The sequence below is a fragment of the Grammomys surdaster genome, unplaced genomic scaffold (assembly GCF_004785775.1).
Source record: "Grammomys surdaster isolate TR1022 unplaced genomic scaffold, NIH_TR_1.0 126219, whole genome shotgun sequence".
NCBI lineage: Eukaryota > Metazoa > Chordata > Mammalia > Rodentia > Muridae > Grammomys > Grammomys surdaster.
This window is the reverse complement of record NW_021621022.1, coordinates 5,668,859-5,690,508: the sequence shown is the minus strand read 5'-3', so window position 1 is coordinate 5,690,508 and position 21,650 is coordinate 5,668,859. Positions and strand designations below refer to the sequence as shown.

Sequence of the window (21,650 nt, the reverse complement as noted above, 5' to 3'; positions counted from 1 at the left end):
CTCTCTCTCTCTCTCTCTCTCTCTCTCTCTCTCTCTCTCTCTCTCTCACCCTCCCTCTCTCCCTCTCTCCCCTCTTTACCCTCTGTACCTGCCACACCAGCTCTGGTTTGTATGTGGGTGGAAAGAGAAGAGTAGCACAAAAGAGGGAGGGAGAGAGGAAGGGGAGAGAAGATGCTTAATATTGTCCTCAGACAGAAAAGCACTCAGACACTCAGCAGAGCCAGCATCAGCAAGATCACAAACAAAGCAAGCAAGGGTGGAGAGGCAGAGTGGCAGGTTCCAGGAATCCCAGGTGCATTCAATAGTTAAACAAGGATGGATGGACACAGCAAGGAGTCAAGGTCAGCTAGAACTCTGGCCCATCTCTCGTTGCTTCCCAGCTAGGAAACCTTGCTCAAGGCAGCCTCTCTGAACTTGCTTTACTCACCAGTGCAAAGGAGGGCATGATGCCAGTGTAGCAGGGTGTGGGCTAAGGGAGATGAGTGGGTAATGCAGCCATCCAAGAGAAGAGCGTAATAGGAGAGGAAGCTTATTAGTTTGGACGAGAATTCAGTCCGTTTCAAGCAATTCTTTTGACATTATAGCATGTTGTCTCTCCTCTTGCCTCCCACGCCCCCTCCCATGCCAACTGCTCCCTTAAGCCTTCTAATTAGCTAAATAAAGAGTGCAGACAGGACCTGTGTTAAAAAATGATTTCTGAGCCCAGTGAAATCCCCAGGGAAGCAAAGAAAACCACATGGCCAATTACCGTGGCATCTTTTCATTTCCTTGGAGTGACTAATACCCAGAGACAGTCACTTAAACACTAATCACAAGAGAACAGGTAGAAATTATGTTAAATGAGCCCATCTTTATTCCTGAAAGAAAAATCAGCGATGCTCTCTGATCCATGAGCATGCTTACTTCTTAATCATGGACAGAGGAGCAGAAGGCGGCTCCCATTTCTCATCAGATGCTGGAGCTCAGCTGCATCAGGAGGTTCTCTTAAGAACAGATTTAAATATCTTCTCTGTGGGACCCAATCACTAGTGTAACAATGGGGCATCTCTATACTGTCTGCTGTTGGTTTTATTGACTTCAAGAACTTTATAAAACTAGGTTGCATACATGTTGCAAGGGTGCCGCCAAAACCTACACATCCCACACCCACTTGGCTGTAATTTCAAGGCCTTGGTCCAGTCCATGCATCTGTGTTGAGAGAGAGGTAAGAGAGAGTGCCATTTTCCTGGGATTCTCATGTGCATGCCTGCATGCACACACATGTGTATATGTGTGTGTGCACATGCATGTGTGTGTGTGTTCATGTGCCCACACACACCTTAGAGTACAAGTGCACAAATGCCTGTATATGTATGTGTAAAGTGGATGCCAGAGGTCAACCTCATATGCTGTGTCTCAATTACTGTCCATCCTGGTTTTTAGAGACAGAGTCTCTTACTGGGATCTGGGGCTTATTGGTTGGCTATGCTGTCTCTGCCTTCCTGGTCCTGACATTACAAAATATGCACAACATACCTGGCTTTTTACTTAAGTTCTGGGTGCTCAACTCCGGAGTGAAATACTCCCTCACCCCAAACCCCAAGTTATTTATGGGCCCTGGATGGGGATATTTTGAAATGGATGACTTCTTTACTAATGGCTTCTGTGGGTCATCAATCCCTAACCCGATTTCTTCTTTCTAGCCCCTAGCAGTTTTCTTCTCATTCTTGTTCATTATGCTTTGAATTTCCAAACTCCCTCAGAAGCCATGGCCCAAAAGGTTGGTTGCTCCAGAGAGATGGTGGAAAGTCTGGAAGATGTGGCCTAACTGAAATTGGAGATCTTTGGAGTCATGTCCTTGAAAGGTGTGTTGAAGCTATGGTTCTTTCTCTCCTCGATGCTTTCTGGAGATCATGAGGTGAGCAGTTTCTCCTACCATATGATCCATGCCTTTCATGATACATTGCTTTACTCCAGCACCAGAGGCAACCAGGCCATGTGGCCAGTGGACTGACACTTATGATACTGAAGGATAAAACAGCCTTTTCCTCATTTTTAAGTTGCTTGGGATGGATACTCCATGATGGAAAGGTACCTGTAGCTCTTCTCCAATCAAAAACTGAGGGTTGGGTTGTTTTAAGAGATGAGAAGGATGTGGAGAGAAGATGCACTTCATTTTCTCACCTTAGAGGTGGTCATGGCCATTCTGTGTTGGTCGTCCTGGGGGCTCTTGATCCCCAAGGCCATATTGACCTGTCAACCTGATAACATAATTCCTCTGCCTATGTCCACCTTCCTCCCATCATCTCTTAGGTCGGAAATTAGCTCACCACTTCATCCAAATTGCATCCATCATGTGTGCCAGTCCTGACGTGACCATCTCATGAGAAGGGATTAGCCTTCTGTGGTGGTTACTTGTCTTCTTGCTATAATCAAGTAGCTAACAAGATCATCTTAAGGAAGGGAGGGTTTATTTTGGCTCACAGTTCATACCATCTGTCATGGCGGGGAAGGTGTGACTAGAGGAATGCAGGCAGCTCATCACATTGTATCTGTAGACGCAGGGAGACAGAGGAAGGCTTATCTTTCTCCTTTTTATAAGCCTGGGACCCCAGCCCATGGGGTGGTGTTGCCCACAATCAGGAAGGGCCTTCCCATCTCATTTAGCCTAATCTAAAATACTTCTCCCAGAGATAGGTTCTAGGTCCTGTGGAATTGACAAGCAATGTTAGGTGCCATACCTTCAGTGTTTTGCAAAGGCTGTGTAAGCATAGTGCTGGGCAATGTGGATTGCCCATGGAACAGCTATTACAGTAGAAAGCTGGCTTCTAAGTGTGCCCACTGTATTTGCGTGAGGGAGCAGACTTCATTTCTTGAATTCCTCCAGTGTTCCAGATACGGAACTAGGTTCTGGCCATGCCAGAAGCACATTCTTCCCTGTGAGCGCTGCCTTCCTCTCCTTGTGGTTGAGGCCACCACCCCCACAAGTTGACCTCATTCTCCTTGTGGAGACAGTGACCATGGGCTGGGCTCCGCTGAGCTACCACTTTCTGCCTGTCATGGCTCAGAGCAGATCAGATTTCTTTCTGTGGCTTCCCTCAGAACTCGTAGCTCTAACACTCTCACTTTGTCAAGGAAAATAGCATAAGAAATGCTCAAGCAATTGGTGAAGGTGACGAACAATCTCTTGAATCTGTGTTTGTGATTGACAGTTACATGTACCATAGGAGGGACCTAGACTCCTCCCATCTGTAGTTAGATCACTCCCTCATTGGCTTCGACAGATCAGCATGGAGGAGACCACAGGAGGATAGCATGTGACGTTGTGACTGCCCTAGTTCCTACTACTTTTGCTTTTATGGAACCCTTCTGATATGTAGAATACTAACAATTATATTTTACAGCTCTTACTGGTACAAAGATGACTTTACTGTGCATCAGTATGCTTTATTTGACATAAGGTTTATTTTTATTCTTGTTTTAAAGAAATAGAGCATTTCTTTAAGGCCTTTAAAATGTTGTGGTATAGAGTTGGGGAGATAGCTCAGTGGGTGAGAGCACTTGCTGCACAAGTAGGAGGATCTGAATTTGGATCTTGTCAACCCATCTGGCTAAATATGCATCTGTAATGCCAACACTGAGGGATGGAGACAGGTGGGTTGCCACAGCTTACTGGCTGCCAGTTCAGTGCTAGGTTCAGTGACTCTGTCTTAGGTGTTCAAGTGAACAGGGTAGAGAGGATAAAACAGGGTAGAGAGGATAGAGAACACGTTATATCATCTCCTGTATGCACATGAATACACACACACACAGACACACACACACACACACACACACACACACATGAGAGAGAGAGCCATCTTCATGGACATTACCTGCCCCATACACACAGCAACCAGTAGGTCTCTTTCTTGATTTCCAGAACACTGTGCTTCTCCTTGTCTAGAGAGCCAGGGTGCTGTTTGTATGGATGACACAGTCATGCATGATTGAACAAGTTTGTGACTCAGTGTCTCCATCTATAAAATGGAGTACAAGAACATATCCTTTTTTCATGGTAGCACTAGCTGTGACCATGGGTACCCTTGTGATTCAGCACAGAGACAACTTGTAATTATGGAGTACCTAGCATTTCTAAGAACCACCACAGGACAACAGACAGCAGGCTATAGATTCTGGCGTTCACTGTAGCTGATAGTTTTGGATAGAGGGTGTGGAGGTTTCGTAGAAGTGTTTTGGAGTAAGACAGACACAGATTGCGATGTCAGCTCTGTCACTCACCAGCAAGGTGGTAGGCAGGTCCCATATCATTTCTGTCTCGGTTCATTCAGGCATCTATTACAGAGTAGCTTACATTACATGGATTATAAGCAATAGAGATTCATGGTTCTAGAGGCTGGGAAGTCCTAGATCAAGGTGCTGGCAGATTCAATGTCTAATGAGCGTCAGTTTCCTGATTCTTGTAGCTGTGTCCCCACAGACTGGGGCAGTGATCTTGACCATCAGGGCTATGTGTCCTCATGACCTCATCACCATCTAAAGTTCTCAACCCTTGCTGCCACCACACTGGTGACAAGGTTTCTTCATAGAGATTTGAGGATTCAAATATTCAGACCAAAGCACTGAGATACCTTACCTTCTTATCTGTGAAACTGTGTGAAACTAACATGGGACTTCACACAAGGATCAAAACCCTGTCCCAAGTGTCTCAGACACCCATTCATTCATTCATTCATTCATTCATTCATTCTCTTTCTCATATTAAGGAATATTGCTGTCTAAACAAACCCTTCCTACTTATCTGTGAAACTTAATTCCCAAGTCCCTCCCTGGGGACCAGATCTGTTGCTAAGCTCAGATCTGCTAGCTCTCTTTCCTTGTTCTCATCTCTTCCTGGAAGAGGTCATGTCCATGTCCTTTGTCAGGCAGTAACACTTTAAACCATAGGTGCTTCTCATTTCCAGAACAGGCTGGGGACTGATGGATGATTTGAGGACGTAGCCAGGAAAAAGGTCAGGGAGGGGAGGTGGGGATGTAAGGGTGGGACAGGTGAGGAATTTGGTATGGGTATAAAAATAGGCTGGAGACAAGTTGGGATGTGCAGATGTAGGCTTGTTACAAAATAATTGAGAAAATGAGATCTGACTTGGTTTCCTACTTTCTTCCTTCCTCCCCCGCCCCGGTCCTCTTCAGTAACACTGGCATTTCCATAGCATGGCAGAATTGACTTGTTTTCAGAGGACTTCCTTCCCTGAAGAACCTTTTTCTATGAAGCCATGGCTTGGTGTTCTAGTTCTTTCAAGCCCTTGTGTTTCCTGAGCTGGTACCTAGTGGAGCTGAACAATGAAAGCAACATAACAAAGCAATGCCTATGGCCTTGTCAGGGGCATGTCATAATCAAACACAGAGCATTCTGAGTAGAAGGCCAGGACCTGGCTCAAATTCTGCCTTTCTCAGATGCCAGCTCCCATTGCCTTAGGATTTCCGTGCCTCTTCCTTTACAGTGGGAACAATAGAGTGCCTACCTTAGGGGCTGCATGCTCAAGGTGCTTGGCAGGTATCCTATGTCTGATACATATATGTATAACTTTGCAACAGTGACTTTAGAGCCACACTAGATTTTGATTTCTGGGATCTCAGACACACTAGTAACAGTAGTGGCTTCAACCTGTCACTTGAGTTGGCGTTGGGCCATTATCCACAATGACTAATACAGCATAGGCAGCCTGCCTGTCTTAGCCACTGCTAACCCCAGAGTCTGGGTAAATCTTGCTCCACACAAGATGGTATGAAGAGGGGGTTGATGAAAATATGGCCACATCCAAGGCAAATTCAACTGTGAGCTTGCATTATCTATCACACAGAACTGCCCCCAGCTCACTGACAGTCTTTCTGAAAAGCAAGATAATAAAGATCTATGTACTCCTTGAACAGTATAGAAAAATGCAGAAGGAAATGGTGTCATGGGTCAAGCCATTGCTATACAAGCACAAGAACCTGAGCTTGGACCCCCAGTACTCATGTAACAGCTGGACATTGTGGCCTGTATGTAACTCCAGTGCTGGGCATGGGTGGGGGTGGGAGTGGAGAAGGAGCCAGGGACAGAAACGTCACTGAGATCCCCTGGCCAGTCAGCCCAGCTATCTGAATCAGTGAGCTTTGGATTCAGCAAGAAACCATGTCTAAAATAATCATGGTTGAGGCTGATACAGAAAGACATTCAATGTGGGCCATTGCCCCCCCACTTGCACACAGACAGACAGACAGATAGACAGGCATGCACTCACGCATGCACACACAGATACAGACAGAGACACAGACACAGACAGAGACACAGACACAGACAGAGACACAGACACAGACACAGGCACAGGCACAGGCACAGGCACAGGCACAGGCACAGACACAGACACAGACACAGACACATGCATACTCACACACATGAGTACCAGCATCTGCACATAGTACTACAATAGTTTTTGTGAGGTGGTAGGCTGTGACAGGCAGCTGATTACCTGGTCGAGAGCAGGCCTCGAACCCTGGAGACCCTAAATGGATGGTAGGTGTTCAGCCTTGCTCCTGGGCCCTGGTTCCTTCCACTTAGGACAGCCCTCTACAGCCCTTCTCAGAGAGAGGTTTGTGTCACATAGAAGAGGTAGAGGGCATGACTACAGGCCACAGAGCCTCAAGAGATCTTCATATTAATGAGATATCTAAAGGCCAGAGGACATAGCCAATTAAGCATTCCTTCCTAGATCCTCCTCCTACTTGCAAAAGGTATTTAAACTCAGGCCTGCCCTGAGAACACAGGGTACAGCTTCATCCATTTTCTGCCATGACAAAAAATGTTTTAAGATCATGGACTTCCTCTTATCTTTGTGGCCTGCCATGGGTGACCGTGGAGAAAGTCTTCAACTAACAAGCCACCATCTAATCTCCCGAGGAGGACTTTTCTATGTTCCAGCCATGGAAACCCAGCCATGATCCAGCCAAGCAGGTCACTATGACCAAGAGTCTCAATTCCCTGTGGGCCCACCGGAGCTCATCTTCTCCCCCTCTGCCCCTTTCCGCTGTGGGTTGCTCTAGCCCGTATGCCCCATCTCAACTCTTCCATGGCCTCCCAGTGGTGCCTAGGAGCCCAAGAGTCTGAGACCAGTCAACCCCCACCCACCTTCTTGCCAGGGGTCTCCAACCCAAGAGCTCTGGCCCACACGGGCCTCAGAGTGGGATCTCTCCATGCCTGAAGTGAAGCTCTGTGGCTTCCCATAGCCAGTCGTATACTTGGCACCTGTGGAGTAAACTCAGTCAAATTCCTGAGCTTCTGCCCACTGAGCCATGGTTTCAGTCACCTGGGGAGGCAGACACGAGGGATCCACAACTCAGTCTCCAACAGAACTCACGCCCGAGCACAAGCCACAGTCCCACAAGTTTCCACTAATGTCATATCATTAACAAACATGTAATTCTAGGGAAATATTCCTAGATACAAATGGGAAAAGGAGAGAGCCATCAACAAACAAAAAGCCAGCAATGTGATAAGATGTTCAATAAGACATTAAAGAGATGCATCTAGATCACATGATCCTTGACTCCACTTCTGAAACCATAGTGCTCTTCTTATACTTGTGCTTATTACATAGATAAGTAGAGATAGAGTGATGGGATTCAGGGCATCCTCACAGAAGAAAAAGACCTGAGAGAAGATGAAGACATGCCAAACAGAAACTTATCCATTTGAAGGGATTATGGATCCTTATTTATAAATGCTGTGTGTGTGTGTGTGTGTGTGTGTGTGTTAGAGGTATACTGGGATATTTTAGAGAGCAGGAATGTCAAATGCTGAAATGGTATGTGAGGGTAGACAAGACCTTGAGTCTCTATTATATTCAAGTGTGTGACATGTGGTAGATCCAGTGGGAACATCTTCAGGCCGAGAGTCAGGCTTCTTGGGGGATGAACAGGGAATATGTGCATGCAACTCACTTCCTGGGTAATTCTTATTTGTGCTCATCACAGTTTGAGAGGTGTCACCTTCTACCCTGAATGTCCCATGTTTACTACTACCAGCACATTTCAAGAAAGCATAAGACTGTAGATACTAGACCAACACTAGAAGAAAGCCTGGAGGGCATATTCCTCTTTCAACTGTCATTGAACTTGAACACTGACCTGGACATCCTTGTTTCCAAGAAAAGAGAGAACATGGTTGTGAATGACTGTGCTCCCTAAACTCCTCTTAACAACTGGCTTGAAACGATGTTCTCTTCTACCATCTCTAGAATCCCAAACAGAAGCTTTTTCTGTGTTATGATACCACACTTTTGGACCCTTGACGAAAGACCATAAAAGACAGTACCATAGGAGCTGGGGGAGATGGCTCAGTTAAAAACGTTATTGTTTTGAAAGCATGAAGAACTGAGTTTGAATCCCAGACCCCTGGAACAATGTTAGAAAACAAACAAGCAAGCAAACAAACAAAAAACTGAGTGTGGTAGTGTGTGACTGTGATTACAGCACAAGAGAGGCAGAGATGGTGGGTGGCTGACACTTGCTACCCAGCCCAACTAGCCTTAAGTTTACTAAAGGACTGCCTCAAAAGAGTGAGACTGGTACCTGAGGAGCAATGTCCAAGATTGTTCCTGGGCTTCAATATACATGGGTGCACACACACACACACACACACACACACACACACTACACCACATACACTCACACAGACACTCATGCATACACAAACACATACATGCACACACATGCGTGTGCACATACACATGTGCACACATACACAGAGATGCACACACACACAGAGATGTACATGCACACATGCACACACACTCATAGATGATACCCTGGAGTCAGTTGTCATCCCTTTAATACAGAAAAGGAAGCATTAATACAAAAGAAGCCCAAAGGCATTTAGTTGGAGGGACAGCACAGTGAACCTTCTCACTGGTTGTCGATGCAACAAGAGTCAAATGTGTACATGGGTATCCAGAGGTATGATGGTTTACTTAAGGCACTGGCTAAGAAATGAGCCATACCATCCACAGTCATTTCTGATGCCAACACCTAGATGATTTTCCTGCTTAGATGATTCTAGAAGAACCATCTAAGTTCACAGAGCCAGCTCTACCCTTGAATGTTGTGGAAACTCCTTTGGGACCTATCAGAGCAGGCCTGCATTGCCACAGCAGGGTCTGAGAGGGGAATAAGGTTGGTATGTGTGGGTCTCGTTCTTACTTTTTGTTGTTTATCTACTGATTTACACAAGATTGAATGGGTTGTTGAAAGCACAGATGTGGGGCTGGAGAGATGGCTCAGCGGTTAAGAGCACTGACTGCTCTTCCAGAGGTCCTGAGTTCAAATCCCAGCAACCACATGGTGGCTCACAACCATCTGTAATGAGATTCGATGCCCTCTTCTGGTGTGTCTGAAGACAGCTACAGTGTACTCATAAATAAAATAAATAAATAAATCTTTAAAAAAAAAAAGAAAGCACAGATGTTCTTCCATATAAGTGCCTTTGTTCACCCTTATACGCGGACAATTTCATAGTTTCTCATGGTTTAAGAGATATGCTTGAGAGATGAATCTGGGGTGCAGATGGTGGGGAAGAGGGAAGTTCAGGAGCCTCGTATTGTGGAGTTATAACCTAATCACATTTCCCTGGCAGCCACACAGACAGCCCCTGCAGATCTGTCAAACTCACAGGGACCTTATGAAGATTAAGATAACAGCATGCCCAACAGAGCTAATGAGGGAGATCCAAAGCAACTGGTAAAAATAGACAGAGTTATGAAATGCTTGTTATGGATAATGGCTCTGCCACAAATCAGCCTATAGGGGCAGTTTCATTTCACACACTGATGAGGGGAGAGGAGATGCCAACAATGCCAAGACAGGAACACAGTGGTGATGCTGTGTCCACGGACAACTTAAGCAGATAGGCTGATACTATCTTCTTGAGCCTGTGTGGGAGCCAGCCCCTGACAGCACCTCTTCACTGAGGATGACCAGGTTATGAAAGCTCTAGCTGGGGCTGAGGTTATCCAAGCCAAGATAATACGTGACAGTAAACACGAGGACCTGAGCTTGAACTCATGTAAAAACCCAGCTGTGCGTGAGCCTGTACCTTTGTAACTCCAGTGCTGGGGTATGAGCGGTGTCAGAGGCTGAGCACTGGGACTTGTTGGCTTCAAACCCAGCTCTAGCTTTAGTAGAGACCTTGTCGTACGGAGATAAGACAAGGTGTAATTTCGAAGGACACTTGACATCTTCCTCTGGCCTCTGCAAGTACACATTACGCGAACACACACACACACACACACACACACACACACACACACAGAGAGAAAGAGAGAGAGAGAGAGAGAGAGAGAGAGAGAGAGAGAGAGAGAGAGTTTAGAGGTCATGGAAATTCCAGGCCATAGTTGGTATCTTAGACATTGGAGGAGGTACATCATACCTAAATAGGCCAAGTGGGTTTTCTTAAATTTAAGAATAGGCATTCTGAGAGGAGAGACATCAAAGTCCTTTTCCTGTTCTCTGTTCCCCTCAGATGAGAAGAACATAGTGTCATACTCACAGGGAACTGAGGATCCTCTGGGTGCTGCTGCATGCTGATTTCTCCCTATCCTTTCTCCATCTTCAATTTCCACCCTCCAATGCTCTCCACCCCTTTTTGGGGGCTGTCAGGAGTAGTAGCAGCCCATGTACTCTCTGCCTTGGATAGCCCTACACTCCAGGCTGGCTCACTTCTGTCTCTGATTTGCAGGCTGAGGAGGGGAGGATGCCCTGCTAGTTCCTCATTTGCTTAGAGGAAGAAGCCTTGAAGAGCCCAGGTCCTTTCCTTTCTTTGAGATCACCAGCCTTTCCTTTTTCCTGCCAAATTCCTCCTACCATCCACACAGGAGCAGTGAGAGGTGACACAGCTGTGAACCAAGAGGCCTGGCTTGCCCTTTGATTTGCAGGTGGGATGCTTACAAGGCCAAGAAACATCGGGCTGTTCTCCTTCGTGGCCAGAGAAACATGCTCCAGCCTCCTGAGAAAGGGAGCTGGTGACATCTGTTTTACAACAGAAAGCACGGATGCCCCTTCATTTGGTACCCTCCTGTTAGAAAGAAGTCTATCTTCCAGTAGTAAAAACACCTTTGCCCAGTGAGGCACTGTTAGTGGGGTCTAGAACAAGGTATGTGGTGGTTACAGAGGAAGTAAAGCCTTTGATACACTACAGATAGCTTTCACTGAAAACATGAAGATGAAAAATGCAGGTACAAATCAGGTTGTATGTGGGACAAAAGACTGACAGAAAGGAAAGGCGGGCAGCTGGAAAGATGGTCCAGTTGGTAGAGTATTTGTTTTGCAAGTTCAAAGACCTAAGTTTGATCCCCAGAATTAATGTGAGAAAAGTCAGGTGTAGTGGCAAGAGCTTGTAAACCCTGCACTGGGGAGGCAGACAAATGCATATCCCTGGGCTCCATGGCAGGGCAGGCTAGCCTACGTGGCCAGTTCCAGACCAGTGACACTGCCTTTTAAGACACCAAGATAGGTGGCATTCGAAGAAAGACAATGAAAGGTGACTTCTAGTTTACACACACATACACAGACACACACACACACACACACACACACACACACCCCAAAATATGCATGAATGTATACATTTACAAACAAACAGTGAGGTCAAACAGACTCTGTAGGTTAGGGAAGGAGGCTGAGTTGAAGATTCACCTTTAATCAGTTTATTGGACCTTTCCCAAGTATTACGGCTGTGGGGAGCAAGGCAAGCGGAATGGGGAAAGAACTGGGCTAAAACAAAGCCAGGACAAAGGCCTTAACCTATCTGTGGATAGCGGGCATCTGTGTTGGCCAGTTTTCTATCAACTTGACACCAGCTATAGTTATCGGAAAGGAGGGAACTTCAATTGAGAAAATGGCTCCATAACATCCAGCAGTAGGGCATTTTCTTAATTAGTGATTGATGGGAGAGGGCCTAGCCCATTGTGGACGATGCTATCCCACACTAGTGGTCCTGGGTTTTATAAGAAAGGCTGATCAAGCCATGATAAGCAAGGGATTAAGAAGTACCTCTCCGTGGCTTCTGTATCAGCTACTGCCTCCCTCCAGATTCCTGTCCTGCTTGAATCCCTGCCCTCACTGCTTTTGATAATGAACTATATCTGGAACTGTGAATAAAGTAAACCTCTCCAAGTTACTTTTGGTCAAGGTGTTTCATCTCAGCAGTAGAAATTGTAGCAAAGATGGCATCCCTATGGATATAGGTATCTAATAAGGACATGGATTAGCCATTGGGATTTCTGCTCTGAGGAAGGAGGTATCTCCCATCTGTAGAGAACAGCCATCAGGGCAGACATTCAGTTACCTGCTGCCAACCATCCACACACTCTGGAGTGGATGTGGGCAGGCAGATGGTTCATTGTAGCACTCAGGGCATGAGTACAGGTTGTGTGAGTCTGTGAAGTGATGGCCATGTGTGCACAATTGTACTAGGAAAAGTAAGCTTCTTTGGATCTTGAATTATACAATGCATCAATAACAATAACTCTAAGTTTGGCAGGACTTCTTTTCAAGGGGAGACAGATAAGTCCCTGGCTCCTGCTGTTCGGGTGCTGTCTCAGGACCAACGATTTCCTCTGACCTTGTCACAGTGGCAGCAGGTGCGCAGCCTCCCGTCTGAGTGCATAACAGTTCCTGAGAACAATCTGCTTTCTATTTTTGAATGAGATGAAAATAGAACTAAGGGATAAATTTTATCTCCCTCTGATTTGTCTGGAGTACCTTGAATATGGATTCATAGTTGGCACCAAGAATAAAATACAAAGTAAAGACTCCAGGCAGACACCCCACTGTCTGCCTTAGGCAGAGAGTGACTCAGAGTGCTGAGAAATGAAAGTACTTGCTCTGCCTCTGCCCTAAACAAGCATCCCAGTGTGACTCAGGCTCTTCTCTTGAGACTAATTAAGATGCTATAAAAATGGAAGGACCTCATCACTAGACACTTTCTCTCCCAACTGTATCCTCAAAGCAAGTAGAAAGGATGCGTTCAGCCTGCTAGTTCCTCCCAACATCGCCACTCAGTGTGAGATTCTGCTTTTATTAATAAGTGTTGGAGGAAGGATGAAGACTCTCATACAACCTCAAAGTAACCTGATGCTTTTGATATGGAAAGAACAGTTCAGAAGATTGTAGTATTCCAACTGGATATTTTCTGCAAATATACTATTTTATTTCTATTTTTATTTAAATAGAAATATTCAAATATTTCCTCTATACTATTCTATACTATTGCTATGGTGCCTGTAATACTATCACCTGCATAGAGTTTAGAATCACCCAGGAGACAAGCTTCAGGGAGTATCTGTGAGAGATTATTTTTGATTAGATGGGAAGACCTGCCCACTGTGGGTGGCACCATTCTCTAAGTAACAGATCCTGGAGAGCATAACATAGAGAAAGACTGCTGAACACTAACAAACATTTATTTTTCTCCAGTCTCCTGGCTATAGATAGAACATGACCAGCAGGCTTCAAGCTCCTGATTTCTCAACTTCCTCACCTGGACTGTCCCTTAAACCATGAGCCAGAATAAGTCCTTTCTCCCTTAAGTTACTTCTGTCAGAGTATTTTATTATAGCAATAGAGAAAGAAATGAAGATGAGACTGTTATAGAAATAACAGCCAATTCGGACAGCCAAGAGAAGTTCCAGCTATGAGAACTGGAAAGAAGAGACACCAGTAAATTAGGATAGTGTTTATATACTTGAATAATAAACAAGGATTAGCTGGAAGTATTTAGCAGTATAATAAGAAAGCAGGGACATATCTGGTTAAGCAATAAATACCTAAAACCTGTGGCTTTATTTAGTAATGACACAACCAGCATTTGACACAATAGAGGATAGGATTCCATTCACTTTAGTAGTAAAAGCATGAAATACCTAGGGGTACAAAAAGGTACAGAAGAGTAACAACGAAAGTTGCACAAATGGGCTGGCTTACAGCAAACTTACTTTCTTCAAAGGGACATGCCTATACTGTGAATATATCAGTTTTATCCGTTTGAGTATATTAGTGAACAGAACTCCAAACCATAGTTTATTAACACTGGCCAAAAACATTCTTATTGTCATCTGGAGGTATCAATATGAATGAAAAGACAGAATGAGGCGGAGCAGGGAATGAATGTTGGCTGCTTAGATTTTGAAAGGTATCTTATAGTTGCATACAGGCAGGCAAGAGGGCTCAGTGGGTAAAAGTGCCGATTGTGAAGCCTGGTCACAAGCATTTGATCCCAGAGCACTCAGAAAGGTGAGAGGAAACAATGAGATCCACAACCTGTCCCCTCACCTTTACATATGCACCATGGCATGCACACACACATGCACATTGTACACACACACACACTCAAATAAGAATGAAGTTGTGTCCATTTATAAACATTGGTGATAAAATACAGATGGGGCTTTCTTTCAATTACCAGTCGACATTTCTGGACACAGAAATCAGCTCTCGCTCCTCAGGCAACTGTGGGTTCTCATGTATATGATTTTTGCATAGGGGCTTCCTCTACCCCAGTCCACCAGCCCAGGAGAGCCCTTGTCCTGGAACTACCCAGGCATTGTCTTAGATAAAGCAATGCTGGCCTACAATTTGGACCTGTGTCTATTGACGGCACTGAGAGAATCTGGAGCTCAGTGCACATCCTGTGGCTGGGTCTCCATGACAACAAACATCTGGCAGAGCAGTGACCATCCAGCTGGAACACTGGATGCCTCCCACTTCCTGTGGGCTTCGTGCTATATAGGCGAAGGGCATAGACCCCAGTTTTAATGTTTAATGTGTCTGCCAGACTTCTGAGGCCTCACATGATCACGATCCTTTGCGTGGAGAGCTGGCATTTTCAAGTCTGGCAGGTGCTGATTGTAAATGTAAGAGAGATCATTGTAAAAATGAAGTGAAGAAGAGAAAGGAGAAAAGCAGCTGTTGGTTTTACTATGTCCAACAGCAGACAGGAAGTTGGTCTCCTGTTGCTATCAACGTCTCCAAACACTTTGCTTTCTTAGGCGGCCCTTGTTGACTGTCATGTAGCTCATCAAAGCCTGGCTTCCTTTGGAGAGGATCCTCCACGAGCTATGCAACACTGTCTTATACTTCCATAATGGCTCACTGTTTATGGCATGTAAACTTCTTCAATAATTCAACTCTGAGCTCCATGAGGAACTTGTTACAAATCCCATTTTGTGGGCCCAGGGCGTAACCTGAGTGTGTGTGTGGCAGTAGTGTCAAAGCTGGAATGTGTTTGGTTATGTTCTCCTTGGTGATCTTGTGTTCTTCAGACACCTTAATAGAGTTAAGTATTTAGCAATGGACTAGGGCCTCTAATCTACAGCTCAGTAAGCAGAACTGGCTGCTCTGCTGGACACATGGTCACAAATGCCAGTATTCCAGCGCCCCTTTCTTGGGGCCAATGCTGAGGCTCCCACACTGTATCAGTATGTAAGAGGAAGTGGCAAATGACCTGTCAGTCAGAAAGCATGTGTGTTTCAGAAACAAAGAATGTAACACATTGCTACTAAGTCACTAAAGACTTATTAAATGCTAAGAACATAGAGGTGGCTGAGTATGGTAGTGCATACCTACAATCCTACAGACTGGAAGACTGAGACAGGAGGATCATGAGTTGAGGGCAGCCTGGGCTATAGTAAGACCTATTCACGGTAAAAGCAGAATGAGTGAGAAAGAGATATATAGAGAGAGATAACCAAAGCAACTTTTGCAGGTTTAGTATATGCATGAGTGCATGAAGCCAGCCAGTAGCTCTCCTATGCCAAGTTGCAAACCACAAATAGGTCTTGGAACTTTCAAGCAAAACTTCAATGGTTGTTCAAAAGGAGTGCTCCTCCTGTGTTCTGAGCCAGGACCCAGCAGTAGTGTTTAGGTGTGTGGTGAGACAAGGTTATTGTTAAAGTCACACTAGGCAGTGCACAGTCAAATGATATTCCAAAGGGTAGAGGAGAGTACAGAGGTTCGTAGCAGACAGGATGAGCCACACAGTTGGGAATGGCGCTGATGCTAGACTCTGGAGGTCCAGGTTAGAATACAAGCCCAGCCATTCCCTAACTCATGACCCTGTACCTACTGGGCCCAAGAAGTATTAGTACAAAATGAGGAAAGTAATTTGACCAACACAAAGGTACTGTGAAACAGTTGACCATGTGCGTTGTGCTAAAACTAATACTTGTCGACTTCATCTTTTCCTGCTTACATGCTTTTAGCCCCATCTAAAGAGATTGCCATGTCATTTTTGCCCCTATGATTTTCATCCCATGTAGGATGAAAACAGCTTCAGGAGGATAGATTTCATGTTAAAAAAAAATTCACCCACAAAGTGATAAAAGGAGAAGCAAGAAGATTACCATTAAAGGCTCTAATAAGTATTGGAGGAGACTGTCTGATGCTTCTTGGAGATGTGGTACCATCTAACACCAGCTTGGATGGATAGAGAAGTCTACTTTGAGGGGCTATTCAGATGCCTGCACTGGTGAGCTAGCTTGTTTGCAAAGGGTTCTGTGATTGGACTTGTGATCCAGAATAGTCCCAACTTCAATAGTTCCTCTCTCTCTCTCTCTCTCTCTCTCTCTCTCTCTCTCTCTCTCTCTTTCTCTCTCTGCTTCTCTCTGCCTCTCTCTCTCATTGTGTGTGTGTGTGTGTACATGTGAATCCAGAAAACAACCCTAGGTGTTATTTCTCAGTACTGTCCATTTCTGGGGTTGAGGAGCAATTCTTTCCCTGGCCTGGAAAGGAGTGCCAAGTAGTGTATGCTGTCTGGCCAGAAAGCCCCAGGATAATCTATCTCTGCTTCCTTGGTGGTGGGATTTTTAACATAGCTAAGTGAAGCCTTCAGAGTTGTAAGGCAGACATTTTGCCAACTGAGCCACCTCCCTTTAAAGGACACCCATTAAAGTAACCTTTAGTGACTTTGACATCTGCTTCTCTGTATTACTTTACTCTTTACAGAAGTACCACAGAAGGCAAGGAAATAGAATTCAGCAACTTGTTGTAAGCGGGATACACAATCAGAACAATTCAGAGTTTTTCCCCTTGGCTTAAGTTGTTCCAGTTGGCTGTCTACACCCAATCACAAGACTCTTGCTTCTCCAAGCTGTGTAAAATTAAGCCAAGTAATTGAGTACAAATCAGGACAAGCAGTTAATCATACAGATGTTTCACCCCATAATTTTTTCCCTCCTAGGCATCAAAGGGCTGCTAGGATACATTCTTAAGTTTATATTTAAGCACCTTGGAAAACCAAATTGTTTTTCCAGTGTGTATTCACATATTCAACAACACATGGCCCAAATCCAGCACTTGTCTGAATCTACATCCTAAGATACCAACGTGGACCTACTTAAAGATCAACTCACTACTGCTGGAGTCTAGGTGACAGGCTGAAAATCCTACCTGCTCAGATTAAATAAACCACAGCTGGCCCTGTACTCTCTGATGAAATACAAAGAGACTTTGACTCTCTTTAATTTCATTCAATAAATACTTCTTCAGCACTTACTTCTGATGCCTGGGAATTCAAATATGAGTAAGACAGATCCAGGTTAGGATCACAGACTATCCTCTGGGGCTTAAGTGCTGATGGCCTAAGCCATCTCAGCGGTTCTGTTGATGGGGCACCAAGGCCTGGAGACAAGGAACGGTCTTAGTTAAGGTATAGAGCAGGGGAGAGTTCAGGCAAGTAAAATGTTTGAACTCATGACTGCCATGGATTATGTAACTACAAAACAAACAAACAAACAAACAAACACAAACAAACAAAAATAATGGCAGATAAAATACTAGCCCAAGGTGCTCCTCTGTAGCCCTGTGGCTCAGGGAGCCACCCAGCTGTCTGGACACACATCTTCACTCTGCACAGGGCCACCTCCTCTCTGACCTAAGTAGCCTAAGTGTCCCCAACTACGTCCTCAGAGTATTACGATCCTAACTGTGTTCTTAGCTCTATTTTGGGGAAGTTAGATATTGAACTCAAACTAATAAAGGCCAGGTTTCCATTCTGAGGATCTGCCATTAAAGGACAGATCAAGTTCAGCCGCATACAGACATGGGGATCTAAAGTATGTAATACAGGGCTGGAGAGCTGGCTCAGTCAATAAAGTGCTTGACATGTAAGTACAAGAACCTGCATTTAAGCCTCAGAATCTATGCTTTTAAAAAAGCCAGATGTGTGGAAAAGCACTCATAACATAAGCGCCGGGAAAGCAGAGCCAAACACATCCTGAGAACTCAATGGCCAGCCAGCTTACCCTGCTTGGTGAGCTTCAGGCCAGAGGAAGACCCTGTTTCAAAACACAAGGTGAAGAGCACTGGAGGAACAGCTCCTGAGACTGACTTCTAGCTTCTATAGGCCCACACAGCCACACTCATACCTTCCCTAATGCACAGAAAATAAAGATATGTGTCTGGAAGATGGCTCGGTTGACAAAGTGTTTACCACACAAGCAATAAGACCTGAGTCGAGATGCCCAATACCTTCATAGAAAAGCTGAATATGGTGGCATGTGCTTGTAATCTATGTGCTAGAAGGCAAAAACAAGAGAATTTTTGTTGAATTTTGGGATTTGTTGGCCAGCTAGTCTAGCTGAATCAGTGAGCGCCAGGTCCAGTAAGGGACTCCGTCTCAAAACATAAGGTAGTAAGATGCATAACGTTAATAGCTTGTCTCTATGAGCATGCTCATCCACATGAACTCTCTCTCTCTCTCTCTCTCTCTCTCTCTCTCTCTCTCTCTCTCTCTCTCTCTCACACACACACACACACACACACACACACACACACACACTGCTAATTGTCCCATAAAGTGATAGGCTATGAGCCTAGAGTGACCTCTGATCTTCTTTGACTCTACCTGTGTGACCGTGAGCCCCATGTTGAACTTGGTCACAGACCAACCGTGAAGGCAGTGTCTTTTAGAATCTGGCATTCACTAAGGTTTCAATATGTTTCTTAAAGATATTCTGAGACCTTGGTCCAGTCTGGGATGGCTTCCTAGAAGAGGTGCACTGGGGTTCATTTCAAGGGATGGAACTGATTTGGTGAAAGGGGCATGTTCTTTTCTCAGTCTTTCCCAGAGACTAAAAATCAGAAGCAGGGAGGGCCTGGGGATGGAGAGAAGGGTATGGGGTAGGGGAGAAAACACACAAACTGGTCTCATGACTTTCTTGGGACTGGAGGGTCAGGCATGCGAAGTTGGTCAAGGTCAAGAGAGAGAACAGCCCCTTGGCACTACCCCATACTATTTGATCTCCGTATGAGACATCTTTGCATGGAGCTGCCCACAGACCTTGGACCTGACTTGCATCTTTGTGCCTTGGTGAATCACAGGAGGCGAATATGTAGTTTCTAAGTTTGTGTGTGGCTCGTGCTGTCAAATCTCCATCTTGACCCTTACGAAACACTCTTATCCAAGAACACTCAGAGTCAAAATTACTAACCTAAGAGCTCATGGCTATGATTCCCTTCCAAGGGACACAGTTGGAGTGTAGAGATGCTCACAGTGGGATGCAGGCGTTGGACTGACTTTGAGAAGAAGGTGATTCTGGGTAGCACTGAGAAGCACCTCTTAGTTTCCCATGCTGGTACAGAGTGTGGGTAGGTGGTGACTGGGATGGTATTGTGCACAGGAGTTTTCTTTCTGGTATTTGTCCCAGAAGATCGATTTGATATTGACACCTGACCTTCAACACACATCCAATTCTTGCCAATGGGTTCTACACAAACATCGTGATTCAAATCAGCTGGAACAAAGGCAGTTACCATGAGAACCCCAGATGAGTTTAGAAAGTATCAGTACTATTTACGATGAGCACAGTGATAGCTTATTACAATGTACTTTCGGGATATTTCTCTTTTTGTTCTGATAGTTGGCATTCTCTCTCTCTCTCTCTCTCTCTCTCTCTCTCTCTCTCTCTCTCTCATTGCCTCATGGAATTTGGCAAAAGAAAAATCTTAAATCAGATTAGAAATACCACCTTCCCAGTTACATAGCTGAAACAGGAGGTCTTGATTTACTCAAACTATATTTGTTTGAAGACAAATTTAACTCTAAATGGAGAAACTGCTCGAAGGTCAAGCTTTTCCTTGGTTACTTTGGAAGAGTTGCTAAAGCACTTTTGTCCCCATGGAGGCTGGGTTGACACCGGGAGGTGTTATTTGTGTTACTTCCCACGCCCATTTTCCACCTCTTAGTAACAAGGGAGAATTATGGCTGAGGAGAGCAAATGAATCCTTATGTGGGCATGGGCACAGCTGAGGACCAGCCAGCCACTCACCACGGCAGAAGTAGACTAGCGCTCTAGCGTGCTGGTCTGGAGGGCATAGGGGACACCGAGGGCATGAGATTTGGCACCGAGGAAATCCAGACTCCAGTTCTTGCTCCACCACATGCCTGTTGCATGACCCTGGGTGAGTTACTTCATCACGCTCTGCCACACTATCTTGAAATGAGAATGGAAATGCCTGTTGCTCTAAATGTCTTCATGGAATACATTAGTGACTATACATAAAGCATCTTGTATCAGACTGCAGCTAATTAAGGTTTAAGAGCAAACCGATCAAAAAGAAGAATATTAGGGAAACCAAAGGTGATCAGATGTGCTGGGATGTTTTTGTATTCCCGTCCACCTGTGGCTCCTTTCACCTGAGGTCCCAGACTCTATTCTCTTCTGCCATTTCTCGCCCATCCAAATGTGAAGGCCATCATTTCTGCGGCTACTGTTGATGGCCAATACTGTGTCATCTTGACAGTATGTAGGGGACGAACATCTGTGTGGGAGTTTCTAGAGCTGGATAACCTAGCCCAGAAGACCCACAGTAAATGTGTGTGTGCATTGACACTATTCCAAGGGGTGGGGTCTTGGACTGAGTGAAAAGGAGAAACCAAATATAAAAATCCATCTTTTTCTGCTTCCTGACAGCAGTTACAATGTCACCAGCTGCCCCGTGTTCCCGCCACCACCATGGGGCTTCCCCACTATGACGGACAGCAACTTCGAATTGTGAGCCGAAGTAAATTCCTTTCGCCCTTAAGTTGCTGCCTTAGTTGGTTTCTATTTCTGTGAGAAAAACACCATGACCAAAAGCAACCTGGGGGTGAAAAAAGGGTTTGTTACATCTTATAACTCCAAAGTCACGGTCCACCATTGAGGAGAGTCGGGGCAGCAACGTGGAGGCAGGGACAGAAGCAGAAGCCATGAAGGAGTTCTCTACCAGTTTGGTCCTCATTGCTTGCTCTACCTGCTTTCTTATGCAATCGAGGACCTTTCCAGGGGTGGCGCTGCCCATGGTGAGCTAGGCCCGCCTACATCAACCATTAACCAAGACATACCCAGTTGCCTATAGGCCAATCTTATGGAGACATTTTCCCAATAGAGAAACCCTTTTTAGGTCCTTGAGAAATGAAAGAAAATGGTTTTCTTTCCTTCTAGGCTTAGTTGCTGTGTTTGACTATTGTCTCTTCTTTTTTTGTCAAAGTTTTATGCTATCCTAAATGCTCCAATTGCCTCCAACCTCAGGGGATTTCCATCTGTTCTTCTGTTTATTCCTTCCAGTTTCCTCTATGTCCTAAAGTTCATCTCTCAGCC

The 21,650-nt window shown here is 45.1% G+C and overlaps 1 protein-coding gene across 3 annotated transcripts in view; it reads right to left on the bottom strand.

The window, feature by feature from the left end:
• Positions 1 to 21,650, bottom strand: part of Adra1a (adrenoceptor alpha 1A) — a 133,744-nt gene that overhangs the window by 91,869 nt on the left and 20,225 nt on the right. The window lies entirely within an intron of this gene.